The sequence below is a fragment of the Cucumis sativus genome, unplaced genomic scaffold (assembly GCF_000004075.3).
Source record: "Cucumis sativus cultivar 9930 unplaced genomic scaffold, Cucumber_9930_V3 scaffold131, whole genome shotgun sequence".
NCBI classification, from domain to species: Eukaryota; Viridiplantae; Streptophyta; class Magnoliopsida; order Cucurbitales; family Cucurbitaceae; genus Cucumis; species Cucumis sativus.
In genome coordinates this window covers 14519-29760 of record NW_022279533.1, presented here as the reverse complement: position 1 = coordinate 29760, position 15242 = coordinate 14519, and the positions used below count along the sequence as shown (strand labels likewise).

The window sequence follows — 15242 nt, the reverse complement described above, 5'->3', positions numbered from 1 at the left end:
AGTGGACTACGAACCTTTGGAGATTGATGAGCATTTGAGCTATGTAGAACAACCTGTGGAGATTCTGGCTAGAGAGGTAAAGATGCTTCGTAATAGAAGCATTCCATTAGTAAAGGTTTTGTGGCGGAATCATCGAATTGAAGAGGCGACATGGGAGCGAGAGGAAGAGATGAGGACTCGTTATCCAGAGTTATTTCAGGATTAAAACTTTCGAGGACGAAAGTTTCTTAAGGAGGGAAGAATGTAATGCCCCAAAGGTATATATATATATATTTTGTTTTTATTTTATATATATTTTTTAATATTTAATTTAAATAAAAAGAAAAGAAAAAGAAAATTTCTTTTTTTTTTTCCTTTTTCTTTTCTTTTCTTTTCTCTCTTTTTCTTCCTCCCGTGCGCCGCGACCCCATCCGTTCTCTTCTCCTTCCCGTTCGCAGCAACCGCCGCCTTATCCGTTCTCTTCTCCTTCCCGTTCGCAGCAACCGCCGCCCCATCCGTTCTCTTCTCCTTCCCGTTCGCAGCAACAACCGCCGACCATCCCTCTCTTTTCTTTCCGCCGCAGCCCAGCAACCGCCCCCCTATTCTTCTTTCCGGTCGTTTTCTTCTCTTCTTCGGATCCAAAACTGCCGCTTGTAACAGTCGGCCGCCGCGTGACCTCTGCCAGCGCCGTGTGACCCTCTGCCCAGTCCCGCGCGCAACATCTGTCTCCGTCGAAGCCAAGCCAGTCGCCGTCCATTCCTCTCCTTTCTCCTCTGTTTTCAGCCAGCCGCCGCCGATTCCTTTCTCTGTTGTCTGCAATGCCGCGCGACTCTCCGTCCGTCTGTATACGGTCTCTCCGTCGCACGTCGTCTCTTCGCAAAGCTACTGCTCGACTTCTTCCGCGAATAACATCTGCCGTGAACCGAACTAAAGACCCCAGATCCAACTTTCTACGCGTCGAGTTCCTTCTTCGTCCTGCACAGGATTGGGTCGTTAGCTGTCGTTCCTGCTTTGCCACGAGTCATTAAATTCTGATTGGTAAGATTGAAGTTATGAAATTCGTAACTGTTTCTAAAATAAACTGAAGTAATATTACAGGACTAATTGGTTGGAGAAATCGTTTACTGTTCGATTATAGGTTGAAGGTAACGTTCGAATTCCTTGGGTTCGCAGCAAACAATTGATTCTAGTTAGAACTAGTTTCGCGAAGATTTGGGTAAGTTGTAAAAAAAAAATTCACATTGGGTTGAATTTAAATGATTGATGCGTTGAAGAGAATTATTGAGAAATTGTCTTAATGTTTAGGTTCGTTCTTCGTAGACTTCAACGTGGTTAAGGAGCTTAACTAACTTGAAAGTAAGGGATTTTCTACTGGACTCACTTATGATTGTGAATTGTATGTGTTGAATGTATACTGTGGATTGACTGAAAATATATATATGCATATGAATTGAAGTAGACTTAATGTTGAATGCATATTGTGATTGTCATGGAATATATATATGTGTGTGTGGACGTGGACAGGACGAAAAATTGTAGATTGTGTTTGTATGAGATGCAGATGTGAACTTGTGATTGTCGTTTAGATTGGGTGTACGTTACGCTAAAGTATGACTGTGTGCTGGTGAACTGAGGGGTGTATTGACTGTATAGTTTGATTGACTGACGTATTAGTATATTATTGACAGACATATGACTAAAGTGAGATAAGTTGACTGTTAGGACGTTGAGAGAGAGAACTTTATGTTTTGAAGTAACTGAAAGATGGATTGAATGGAATGAGGGGAAAATTGTTAGCTTTTATTGGGATGTGTGCCTTGTAGGTGTCCCACGGGATCACCAATTTATTTTGCACCTTCGGGAGCATTAGACTAATATGTGTTTCTGCAGAACACTAGACTGATATGTACGTCCCTCGGGGCGTTAGACTGAGATGTGCATCCTACGGGATCACAAGACTGCGACTGTACAGGGTGTCCCAATAGAACGTTAACAATCTATTTTCCCCTGACGGGACCAGTAGAGGGTCTCTTACTGAGTATTGTTATACTCACCCTTCTTATGTTTAATTTTCAGGTAAAGGTAATAAAGGTGGCAAACCGGCGAGGGGCAGGAAGGAAGCGTGATTGCCATAGGAAACGTGTCATTTTGCTTCCGCTTATGGTTTCTTTTGAGGTTTAAGATGTATTAAAACTTAGTTTACAAACTTTTATTTGTAAATAGTATTTTTAAGTTTTTTGAATATTTGAAAAATCAGGCCTGACATAAATTTGTTTTTCAATTGACTTACGTTTCATTTTGTATCAACCAAAGTCTTTTGTTAAAAATTAATGACCTCGACTTACCTAGAAAAGTTGGGTCGTTACATCTTTCCCTTTGCAAAACAGACCAATATATAATCAATCATTGGCTCCTTATGGGAAAATACAGAAGCCCTATACATGTCTGTTTCAAGCCTGTGTTGAACAACTTTTAATTCCCTAAGATAAGGAGATTTATCTGAAGGTTCAAGAATAATGACATGAACTCCAGTTGATCGTTAGGGGCAACTTTTGATAATAAGCGCACAACCATGCCCCAATTCCAATGTTGCCCAAAAGTAAAGGCCTTTCTTCACAATGCTCCATAAAGAAAAGTTCGACTTTCACATAAAGATCTTATTTCTTTTTTATTGCTCCAAGAGATCTAATAGATCTATTTTCACCACGCAAATCCCTTTTGTTATCATGGAAAATGTGTTGGTTGTGCTCAAACCAAATCTCTGCTAGCAACACTTTTATCAAATTAACCCATATTTTTTTTAAAAAAAAAGAGGATATGAGTTTCACTATTATTAATATTGAAAAATGAAGAGACAAAGCTCAATGTCATGAGGATTATACAAAGAGCAAATAGGATAGAGGATCAACAGACGCACCTGGACATCTCAACTAGGTTGACACCCCTTAGCGCCCTCATCACATCCAAAAAGCGACAACACAAGATCAAAACCAAAAGCCACAAATAGAAGGCTTTTTTTGTGTTTGTTTTGCCTTTGGACATTACTCCTTTGTTATGGGTTTTAGCTTGGTTGGATATGATGAGGGTGCTATGGGGGTGTCAACCTAGTTGAGATGCCAAGGTGCCCCCCTGATCCATGGTTACATATTCATTGTATAACTCTCTTGTACTATGAGCTTTTGTCTAATTATTATTATTATTTTAATATTAATAAAGAGGTTGTCTCCTTTTCAAAAAAAAAAAAAAAACAAAACAAAACAAAAAAAAAGCCACAAATATAAAACCAAACAAAATCATAAAATAATATGAAAAAAAAATCATAAATCATAGGTAGCAGGTCGAGAACAAAGAAGAATAAGCCTTGATTGAGCAAAAAATCCCAACAAATATTGAATGTTTGGAGAAGATGGAACCAACATTTCGATATAAAGACATAGTCAATTAAAAGGTGCTAAATATTTTTCATGTTATCAACACAAATGGGGCAGACATGAGGTGAGAGGACATGGGAGGGAAGTTTTCTTTGAAGTACTAGAAGTACTAAAGCACAGTTTAATTTTCCAAACAACGTAATCCATATGGGGATATTTATCCAAAGAGTGAGCTAAATAGCCAATGAGTGATTGTTTTTAAAACATCGTTTTGAAATAATAAGTATTTAACAATTAACTCTTAACATAAATGAAATCAAACTCAAACAACTTATCTCAAACTTTCCCTTTCAGTTGCTATACCTAGAATCGTCGAGACGAAAAACAATAAACTAGGCATAGAAGCCCTATCCCGTGATACGATACTTACGAGATGAAACTCTAGCATCAATTGTGCCCTATCTCGTTTAACTACAATGAGATGGAAAACTAGGCATTCGTACAGGCTCTCGTCCCTTGATGATGGGAAACTAAGCATCTTTAGAAGTCTTCATCTCTTATCTAATACCAATGATGGAAAGCTAGGTATTTACTGAAATCCAAATCAAATGACCTCTATGCACAAGAAAATCTCTCCCGAAGGGTTGCTATATATCTTAGAATATTTTAGGTATAGACTAAAACATGCTAATATTATTTTCAAGCTTAAACATTTTGAAAACTTAGCACAATCATAATTGCTTATAATTTTCATTAGTAAATTCATCAATAAAAACATGTTTACCAAAATGTTTCTAAATTCATGCTTTGGAAATACTTTATATGTCAGTATCCTCAAATATTCAAACATCAAAGCATGCTTGAAACATTTGATAGTAAATTCATGTTTAGAAATCAACTTTAAACTCATTTTTGTCACTTATAGAGAGTAGCTTGGACCCTTGTCTTATAAACTTGTTCGATCTCCTTCAGATCTAAAATAATGAAAAATAATGGGAAATAATTCCATTTAATTCCCGTTGATCATAAAAATATCAAAACTTTGCTTAAAATTTCCAAAAACCACAAAAACAGCCCAAAGACATTAGCTTGCGTACAAAATATTGTGGCAGAAGTTGGCAGGCGCGCGTAGGGCTTGCCTTGCCATGTCTCGTTCTAACCTCATGTGCAGCGTGTCACACTCACAACTTTTCAAACACGGAACAGACTATTGTGCGGCACTTGTTGTAACTCGATGAACACGTCAGTTGTATGAAATTCGATACGATGTAGCCTCCCTACAGGTTTTAAGAGAAATTGGTTTTATTAAACATGAGAGAGAAAGGAAAGCATTGGAAACATCGTTAAAAAAAACTTTGAAGACTGTCCATTGCAAAGAGAGCTTAAATTGCAAAGAGTACCTCTGTGATGAGATTGGTTTGTGGAACCAATTGGGATGGGAAAAAGTTTAGAGATATTTGAGAGAAACTCTTTTCTTTTTGCAAACAGCAATAGCGTTAGCCTTATTTTTTCTTTTTTTATTAATTCATTTTTTTAAGAAAATTGTTTTCTTCTAGATATTATAACTCTCTTTCCTTCTAGGAATAGAAAATGAAGTAGAAGAGAACCATGAGATTCTATTAATTTACAAATAATTAAATTAATATATATTTCAAATCTACTGATTAATTAAACATTAATCAATTAGTTAATAATTAATGAAATCGAATTTAATTAAATAATATTAAACTAAACTATTAATTAATTCTCCAATTAACTAATAACACTAAATTATTTATCTTATATTTAACTTAAATTAATTTTGAATCATATTCAAATATAAGTTTCTCTCAATAATTTTAATATGAATCCAATTCACATTAAATTAATATTTGAACTCATTCAAATATTTTATCTCTCATAAATTAATTTTGAATCATCCCCAAAGTTAAATTTATATAGTAAAGTTTGATAAACTTTATATTATAATGTATCACTATACATTATACTAATTCCCAAGTTAAATTTAAACATTTTAAATTACAACCAATATAAATAAATCTCATCACCCTTTACGAGCTAGGAAAGGGACCTAATGGACCTACAGATTAGAAGCTACAACGATCTAAGATTAATTGGCTAAACTCATTAACCACATTAATCAATATTCGTTAGTTGTGTGTACACTCCACTAAAGACTCACAACTGAACTCTTCTCACTAAAAATATATTTCTGTGTCCACGGATATAGACCAATAATAGTAAGTTAGTCCTTCACGAGTGTTTGTAACACCAGTTGGATCAATTTACCGCTTTACCCCTATGTTACCTCTAATCCTTAAAAACCAGTGCTCCTCTAATGAACAACTTGTTTATGGTCCTACTAATAAACAAAAACCCCTCTCATGTCATAGAGAGGGTACGTGCCCTTTGTTCAAGTTTTGGAGACACCATTTAAGCTAACATTCATCTACTTACCCTAAAGTAGGAAATGAGTGAATTCCATTTTGTGCAATTATAATCCCAACTCCCCACTCAGTCTTGTCCCCAAAATCACTACTACAAAAATAGGCTCTCTTGACGGTTGTAGTTTTCCTTTCTTGATGTTTTTGAGAAAAAACGTCAAGAAAGATGTGATTTCAAATAAAAAAACGTCAAGAATTTTTATGAAAGGCCAATTTTCAACTTTCTTGACGTTTTTTCTTGACGTTTTTTGTGCAATTAAACGTCAAGTAAGATGTATTTTTTCTTGACGTTTTTTAAACATCAAGAAATATCTAATAATTTTTGACGTTTAAAAAACGTCAAGAATGTTCATGAATTCAACATAAACGTCAATAATATATAGTTTTCCTCGACGTTTTAACAAATTCTTAACATTTTTAAAATGTCGAGATAATTCTAAAAAGTTCTTGACATTTTTAAAAACGTCAAGAAATTTATAAAAAATTCTTGACGTTTTTAAAACGTCAAGATAATTCTAAAAAATCATTGAGAGAAATTTTAATTTGTTTTTGACGTTTTAAAAACGTCAAGAAATTTCTAAAAAATTATTGTGTTAATATTCTTTTACAAAACACAACGTTTCAATTTGATCACTTCCCCTTTTCTTAATTAAACCTAATTCGCCGCGACTTTGTCCCTTCTCCACCCGAAATCAAAAGCGTCGTTCACCTAACCTTCCCTTCGCGTTCATCTGTGCATTCATCTGCGTTCATCGCCGAAAAAGACTTCCCTTCGCGTTCATAAGCATTCACCTTCATTCATTTGCGTTCATCGTCCGTCACCGTCCGTCTGCTTTGCGTTCCCTTCACCTTCGTTGATTTGCGTCCGTCTGTTCACCGTTCGGAATGCGTAAACACATTCTCTGTTCGAAAACGAGTAAACACGTTCACCATCCTTCTGTCGCATTCCACTTTCGCTAAACCTCTATTCGTTTCCAAATCCTTCATGGTTACTCATTCATTTTCTTCCCTTTCTAAAGGTAATAATTTTCCTTTTTTCCTTTGTGATTAAAATTTGTAATTTGTAATTTAAAATTGGAATGCAAAATTAAAGAAGAGGAAATATGCCTTAGAGAATGGAAGAAAGGTTTTGCATTTTAGGCTTGAAAAGGGGGGATACAATTGTAATATATAATATTTTGAACAAGGCTACCAAGCGTGCGAATATGATTCATTGGTTAGTTTAGGGATTGGAAAGAGAAGGATTGTGGAGTTTGTGATAATATTTTGGTACACTGGAGCTGGAAACAGAGAATATTAAAAAACACATACTGTTATACACAGTATTATAATAATACGAATCACTAGCTTTTCTTCTTCGTTTTCTTTTTCTTCTCCTTGAATTTTTGTTATGGGTATTATATTGAGTTTTGTGTTTTAGATTGTGAAGTATGGGGTAGCTAAACTCTTAATCCTAGGGATAGATGTAGACAAAGTTTATGAATTATTCTTTGTAATGCATCTGATTATTTGCTCTTAATCTTTTCATGTTTTTATGTGAATAGCGTTCATAATATCTTAATCACAGATTAATTGTTGATTGGCCATGAACCTTAATCTTTGCATGACTAGAGTGGTTATGAACTTGGATAGAGATAATTAAGGATCCTTGAGGAGGTTGTTGAAAGAAGTGGACCTAAAAACTTTTGTTTGTTAATAAAAAGAAAAATGAACAGAGATTCATCTTCGTCAGGGTCTTGATGTTTAATTTAATTTAAATTGTGTATGAATTTTCAATTACGAGAATTTTAATATGTTGCAAGAGCACTATAGCCAAGGTATAGAGTGAGGGAGATAAGGTTTATATGTCTTAGAGAATGGAAAGATGGAATTTGTGCTAAAATCATTAGTGTTCCAAATACAATTATGAATTGGGTATAGTTGCATTCCCCCTTCTGGATTGCATAGCACATAAATATATTCTCATGGATTGCATAGCACATAAATATAATGTCAAAAACAATAACATAAAACACAAACTTGATTTAGTTTCATTCACACTTGTACACCAACATGTTTCAAGGAATGATCATATATTAAAAATCATTTTCAAATTTGGTAATATAAAATGGAAGAAGTGAGACCTTGAGGTTTTGACCACCAATACTATCTAACTGATGAGTTTATGATTTTTGTTTCTACTGTGTTCTTTCCTTAAGCTTTAACTTGCTTTAGGGGCAAGATGGTGAAGGTCTAGTCCACAACCTTTCCCAAGAATTTAATGATGTTTGGGTTGACCCAATTATTGTTATTGGACAGCGTTTTATGGTAATTGGTTGTTATGGTTTTTAAGTGTGTTTTGATATCTTGTGTTAAAAAATAATTGCAAAAAGTCGGAAAAGTTTGTTAAAGATTAGGTGTTTTTAAGTTTGTCATTCCACTTTAATTCTCACCAGTACTTGCTGAATGGAAGCCTCTTGTCTAAGACAATTCGAGTGGAATAACTCTCGTGACTACCACAACATTTGGGAACTCACCAAATGTAAGACTATTCCTTTATCCTAGCATTTGATCTCTCTCTATAATTTGGTTTGCTATCGTAAGTTTGATTAAAATAAATGTTGATAATTCAACTCCAATGTTCTTATTTTCTTAACTCTCATTCAGTCAGTTAGAATCAGAACTCATTTATTTATCTTGTCTCCATAATTTGGATTCAAAGATTCATCACAATAATCTTCTCAACAACATTCTTGAAAAGGTATTGAATTTTCAACTGTGTGACCTTTATACACAAATTTCTTCAAAGAAATTTACATTCTTTAGAGTTTAGAGCTTTGAATTCTAGTACAACTTATAAAGCTTTTGATACTTGTTAGACTTTTTTGCTTGGTGCGGATAAAACCTTATTTACATTCTTTCTTTCCTGCATGTTCTCTTTTGATATTTGTTAGACTTTTTTGCTTGGTTGTCCTTAGTGTTTTCCTCTTTAGCTGAAATTTCTCAATCTTGAAAAAAATAGAGCTTTAAAATTCAACTTTAACTTTATTTGATACTATCTTAGTCCATACTTATTTTGGTATTTCTTTCCTTTCTCACAAACACATCTAAGAGGTTGCCTTCACAATATGGCCAAATTAACAATATGGCAACCCTTTTCATTGCAAAACATATTAGACGTTGGTTACTTAGTTAGCCTTATTGGGTAAATAATTGACATTTAGGTACTTTTTAGTTTGTATATTTATAGATGCCAAATCGATATGTGAATTTTAATTGTTGCTTATTTGAAACATTGCAACCATTTGATAAAATGTTGCTATGTGAATCCATCTTAACTTGATATATTATTTTATTTTGGTTTAGGTTGTGGAATCCAAGTTTGTATTTGAAGTCAAATTCATCCAAGATCATTGAGTTCATAATACACTCAAGATTAAGACTAAGTTATCTAGGTCATCCTAGTGAAATAGAAACCTAACTAGTTAATGTAGTAACACCAAGTGGTTACTATTTCACAGTCTAGTCTATTGCAATCTCATTGCATAGGATACCTTCACTCGCATGTCAACTACATGAACACATTGGATCATTGTATTTGTATCAAATACAAAGTGAGTCGTATTCATAATGTTACCAGGATAAAGGTACCCAGTCTTATCCGTATACTATAGACCCTTTAAGCTGATCTCGAACATTGATCCTTGTATGTCTCTACATACTATTCAATACTTATTAAACAGTTTAGGATGTTAGTTTATTGGATTTGAGTTATTAAGACAAAACTAATAATATAATCAATAACAATTATTACAATAATAACACTTTATTAACAATGGTCAATGGATTAAAACTTGATTCCAAGGCTACTCATGTTTATTCTCTTGGTGAAAATGAATTGTCAGGTGATACTGGCTGAACCTATCAAAAATAAATGAGTCATAGTTTGTTTGATCATTCATTTTCTAATCTTTCTTCTTTATATTTAATTAGTTGTTTAATTTCTTAAAAAAGAATTCTAGTTTATTTATAGTATATTTGGTAGTATGCATGCCTCAGCTCCTTTAATGCATGTCTCTTACAGTATATTTGGTAGTCTTTTATAATGTTACACCCTTTTTTTTAATTCCTAAAACCTTTTAACTTTCCAAATTTTCATTCATTCTTTTAGAAAATTATTTTCATTATTTTTTTATGGTTACAAAACCATCCATTAACTACATTAATTAGACAATTCACTCCAATAATAAATAAATAACTTTTTTGGATCTAAGGTCTTTTCTCATTCTACAAATTTAATTTACTATATAAAGGTTATTAAAAAATATATTTCTCTCAAGTATGTAATGACAGAAAATTAGGTTATAAATATAAAAAAATATATTTTTAGGTATTATAATTTTTTTAAAAAAATTATATTTTAAATTTTTATAAAACCTTGCATTTGGGGATTCACATGTTGTTACTTGTCGAACCAAAAAAGATAAATTCGCGGTGAAAACTCTTTAAAACCCAATTTGTGGAAGGAAAAATTGAACTGTGGCGTTGAGTTATTTTGTTGTTGAAGAAGATCAGTAAAAAACCCACAACATTAAAACTTCTTTTTGTTTCTTTAAGTATATTTTAGATTGCAGCGTATTTTCTATTTGGGTTTAGTTAGGGTTTCTCTTGTTTATTCCAAGATATGCATGGATAGTTCATGTTCGACTATTTGGAAAGAGGGATTTATGTAGCACGGGTATTATATTCTGGTTTTGGAAGTGTCGAGATAAATTAAGGACTTTTTTAATCTTCTTCAAACAAACCTATACGAAGGCGAAGAATAATTTATGCTTGTATTTTAGTCGGAATAAGAAGAAACATGAAGAGAATGCCCACGAGGAAAATGACCACGAGAAAAAGTTGTGTATTCCTCCATCCTTAACTGAGCTCTCTAATGTGTATTCCTCCCTCCATAACTGGCTTACTTTGGATTGTTTGGATAGAAAGAAACAATAGAATTTTTAAGGATAAATCAAGGTTTATTGTTAACTTGTGGGAAGACATATGTAACTTGATCGGAGTTTGGTCTAGGCGTCATTCATCTTGTAACCAATATGATGTTACTACCAACTCTTAACTTTAAGCTTTGTTAGATTAGGTTGCTTCGGGCTTCCCTCTAGCCTTCAACCTTGTAACTTTAACTCTATGTTAATAGGTAATGACTCTTATCCTAGGTTTATCCTAGTTTGAAGGATTCGGTTTCTTCTTCTTAAAACAAGTTGTATTTCGACTACTATTTTGGAGGAAAATGTGCTTAACTAACTAAAAATCTAATGACACTTCCAAAACCAGTCATTTCGAAAGATGTTTCCTCAATAATATATTTATAATGCTCTTCCTTTATAGAGTAAAACAGTAAAGCAACAAAACCATTTTAATTCATTATATATATATATATATATATTATATTTTATTTATTTATGTATATATATATATATATATATTTACGTATGTCATTACTACAAAAAAGGCCTTTCTTGACGTTTGTTGTTTTTCTTTCTTGACATTTTTTTCAAAAAACGTCAAGAAAGGGGTAGTTCCAAAGATAAAACGTCAATAACTTTTACGAAAAGGCGTGGGTAGGTCAATTTTCAGATTTCTTGACGTTTATTAAACATCAACTAATATGTATTTTTTCTTGACGTTTTAAAAATGTCAAGAAATATCTATAAAAATTTTGATGTTTTTAAAACGTCAAGAATGTTTATATATTCAACGTTCTTCAAAATTTTCAAACGTCAAGTAATATGTACTTTTACTTGACATTTTAAAACAGTTAAGAAATATCTTAAAAATTCTTTATGTTTTAAAACGTCAAGAATTTTTATAAAAAGCCGGAGAAGAGTTATTTTTAAAATTTCTTGATGTTTTTTAGACGTCAAGTAAGATCGTTTTTCTTGACGTTTTAAAAACGTCAAGTGTTATTATACATGCCATTAGCCATTCAACGTTGAAAGTCCATATCCCTTTTTCTACGGCCACCAAGGCTTCCTCCACGTCTTCCTCACAAGCCACAAAGATCGTCTTTCATACATTGTTTACTTTATCTAGCTCATGAATCACCTAAATTTTCAAGCATAATGAATTTGCCAAATGAGAGAAAAAATTATGTATATACTACAAGGAAATTGCAAGAATTCACCCTAAAAAAAAATATTAAACAAATTCTTGTTCTAGTCCCTAAAATTTTCCATCTTTTTTCAACTTTCAAAATGCTTCCTATGAGATATATTCCAATCACATATAGCAGAAATGACGGATGAGTATTGAATAAATGAATATTAATTGATAAAATAATTTACAAAATACTAAAACCGTTAGTTGGCTACGTTTTGGAAGCTCGATGACTAAAATGGATGTTTTGAAAGTTCTAAGCCTAAAATGGAATTTAAATCAACATAATAGTAAGTTCAAGATCAAAGACAAGCTAAACAATAAAATGTTGCGACCAGAAAACAATCTAATCATAATTAGAAACATGGATGTATGTATTTGTACACCAAATCACAAAAAAATAACTCCAGATTTCGATCTAGAGACAATTAAAAACTTGAACAAATTTGATAATTAAAGAAACACGGAGATGGCCATATGACCCCTTGTGCATAGACTTTTTACATTACATGCTCAATTCCTAGGATCAAAACAAACATAAATATTAAAGACTTAAAGAAGCACATACACTCTAGTTTGGGTAGTGTATCAATAAACAATATGTATGGAACACTCGGAGAACACGTGTTGAACACTAGTTAGTACAGTAGATGTGTTAGACAACAAGTATTCCAATGCAATAAAGGTCAAGATTGGTCACACACACATATTAAACTCTTGGCTTTGAATAAGTTTTGAGTGAAGGACAAGCTTATTTTTAAGCATATAAATACATAAACTTATTGACTTTGAATTTCTATATAAATATGATACATACTTTTTAAATTATATATATTAAAACTGTGTTCTAGCACTATCCTATATTTTTAGAAAAAAATGACACGTCACCATGTCTATGATTTATTGACCCATGTCTAGAATTCGTATACGTGCTTGTTTTTGAGAACTTCACGTCTTCATTAGATGGGAGGATAGCCATATTATAGTGGTTGTATATGTAATATAGAGAACCAAACCTAGTACTCGAGATTTGTACAATAACAGAGAACTTACATTTCCACCAGCTGACTTGACTATCAGGGATAGAGTTTTAGGTGGTGGTTGAGCATGAGCTGATATGCAAACATCATACCCTTCAAATAAAGCTCAAAAACATGCTTTTGCCTTGAGAACTGCAGCTTTTAGGCTGGCTCAACTCGTCTGCAGATTAATAAGGAATTAATCAATCACAAAAATTAGGTAGGATGAAAAACATAAGTGGAAGAAAATACATTACGCTTTGATACTAGCAAGCCATTCGAACTTACCAACAAATCTGCCTTCCCGGTAGCTTTCCTTTAACCAACTGGAGGAGACAATCCAAGCTCTGAGTAATTTGCAATTAACTTGCAATTTTAGTAACAAGATATAGTAAAAATTATGAGCAAGAGCACACTGACACGCTTGAAGCCACATGGTAATGCATATGCTCGATAATCATTGAGAACAATAACAGGAGAAAATAAAGTTAAGAACAGTAGCTTGAAGAACAAAAAACAATCTACAACATAAAATCTTCAAAAACACATTGCTTAAAATCAAGTTTACTAATATAAAAGGTAAGATATTACGTTCCACTCTCCACACTACTGAAGTTCAACATTTCACATGAAAGAAATGAAATACTACTCCCAAATATAACTGAAAAAAGCATAATTGGGTAAAGAAAAAGCATAGAGAAATGCAAAAGAATCCTTGGCTTTGATATATTGAAAGGTAAAAAATATCAACCATAGATGTCCGGGAGAAGAACTCCTACAAATACACACTTAACGCAGATTATCATTCGCTAACATGAGACCTTCTAGAGGAATTCTGTTAGGATACTTCCTAACAAGAACAAGATATTAATTTATTATAATGAACTATAAGAAAATACAAGATAAAACGAAGTATAAGGCACTTGGAACCTCCCTCTTGAGTACTCTCACCCAAGCCCTAGATCACTTCCCAGAATTCTCCCCTCACTTACCCTCCCTCCATTTATAATAAGATGTAACCACACTTACATAATAACTACTAGTAACTTTCTAAATATCTAATTACCCTTATACCCCTAACCTTATACTAATCTAGGTATCTAACATTACCCGATGCTTCAAAACACCTTGTCCTCAAGGTGTGCTTGCAAACATGATCAAGGCCCCTTTCTCTTTTTTTCTCTTTTTAATTGCAAACAATCCCCAGCATTCTGCTCTTCAATGTTGAAAAAGAAATCCTCCCCTTCGGCTTTGAAAAACTCTCGATTCCAATAAGGTCCATTGACTTCAGCCCACAAAGCAGCCCAATGTACTTGAATTTTCCTTTTCCAAAACACATTGTCTTAGTTAACCCTTTGCATATCACCAACAAGTGTTTAATTTTCAAACTCTTCATCTCTAGTGGGCTAGGCCATAATCAAAGTGTTGCGTCAAGACCAAAATCATACTGCCGCCGGTTTCATTCCTAGGACCCACCTACATACAAGTTTTTCTTCCCTCCTATTTTTGGAACTCTCCACCCACTTCATCTACAAAATGATGTGCCCCCAATGTTTTATTTAGAATAAGTTGAAGCTCATTTAGAGTAAGTTGAAGCCCACTTGAAATAGTAAAACCCAAGATTGTTCCTTTTGTCCTAATCCTCTGTCCTACCAATTTCTACCACGCCATTGGCACCATCATGTGTGCAACAACTTCTTCCTCGTCACGTGATTCACCCCTATTCCAGACCACCTTCTCGAGCCTCTGTAGACCGATAACTATCGGCTTCTTCTTTCTCCATTGCAACCAGCCATTTTGTGTTTCTTTTAGCAACAAATTTTTCTTCACTCGAGTCTTCATTTCGAGCCTCACAGGTAATCCTCGTCGACCTTCCTCTATAGTTTCTTCTTGGTCTCTTTGCCATCCTCTTCACCTTCGTTGTATAACCGTTGCAATCACGTTTTCCTCGATTCTTCTATGGATTCAGATCCTTCTTGAAATCCATCAATTTATGGACCTGAAGATTCCAATCCGTTCTAAATAAACACAATCCAGATCAGTGCCACTGAACACAGGCATTTCAACCTTCTTGAATTTGCTATGATCGTTCGAGTTTTCATCCCTTTCAAACTTGTTTGTTTTACCTTCTACCTTGATTTCCTTCAATGTCTTACCTCCACCTTCGATTATACTCTCAATCGTTGGTCCTTTGCTCGACGATCCTTCCATTCTTTCGGAGATCGTCAAATTATCCTTCTGCTATTCCTTCGATGCATTTAGCAACCGTTCTTGTTTTTCCAACTAGATGACCA

At 33.6% G+C, this 15242-nt stretch overlaps 1 long non-coding RNA gene across 1 annotated transcript; it reads left to right on the top strand.

Moving 5' to 3' along the window:
• The first annotated feature begins 959 nt into the window (after positions 1 to 959).
• LOC116405629 lies at positions 960 to 2111 on the top strand. The gene is made up of 4 exons (XR_004218724.1): positions 960 to 1017; positions 1118 to 1195; positions 1285 to 1335; positions 2056 to 2111. It is a non-coding gene; the product is annotated as an uncharacterized LOC116405629 (long non-coding RNA).
• The last annotated feature ends 13131 nt before the right edge of the window (positions 2112 to 15242 follow it).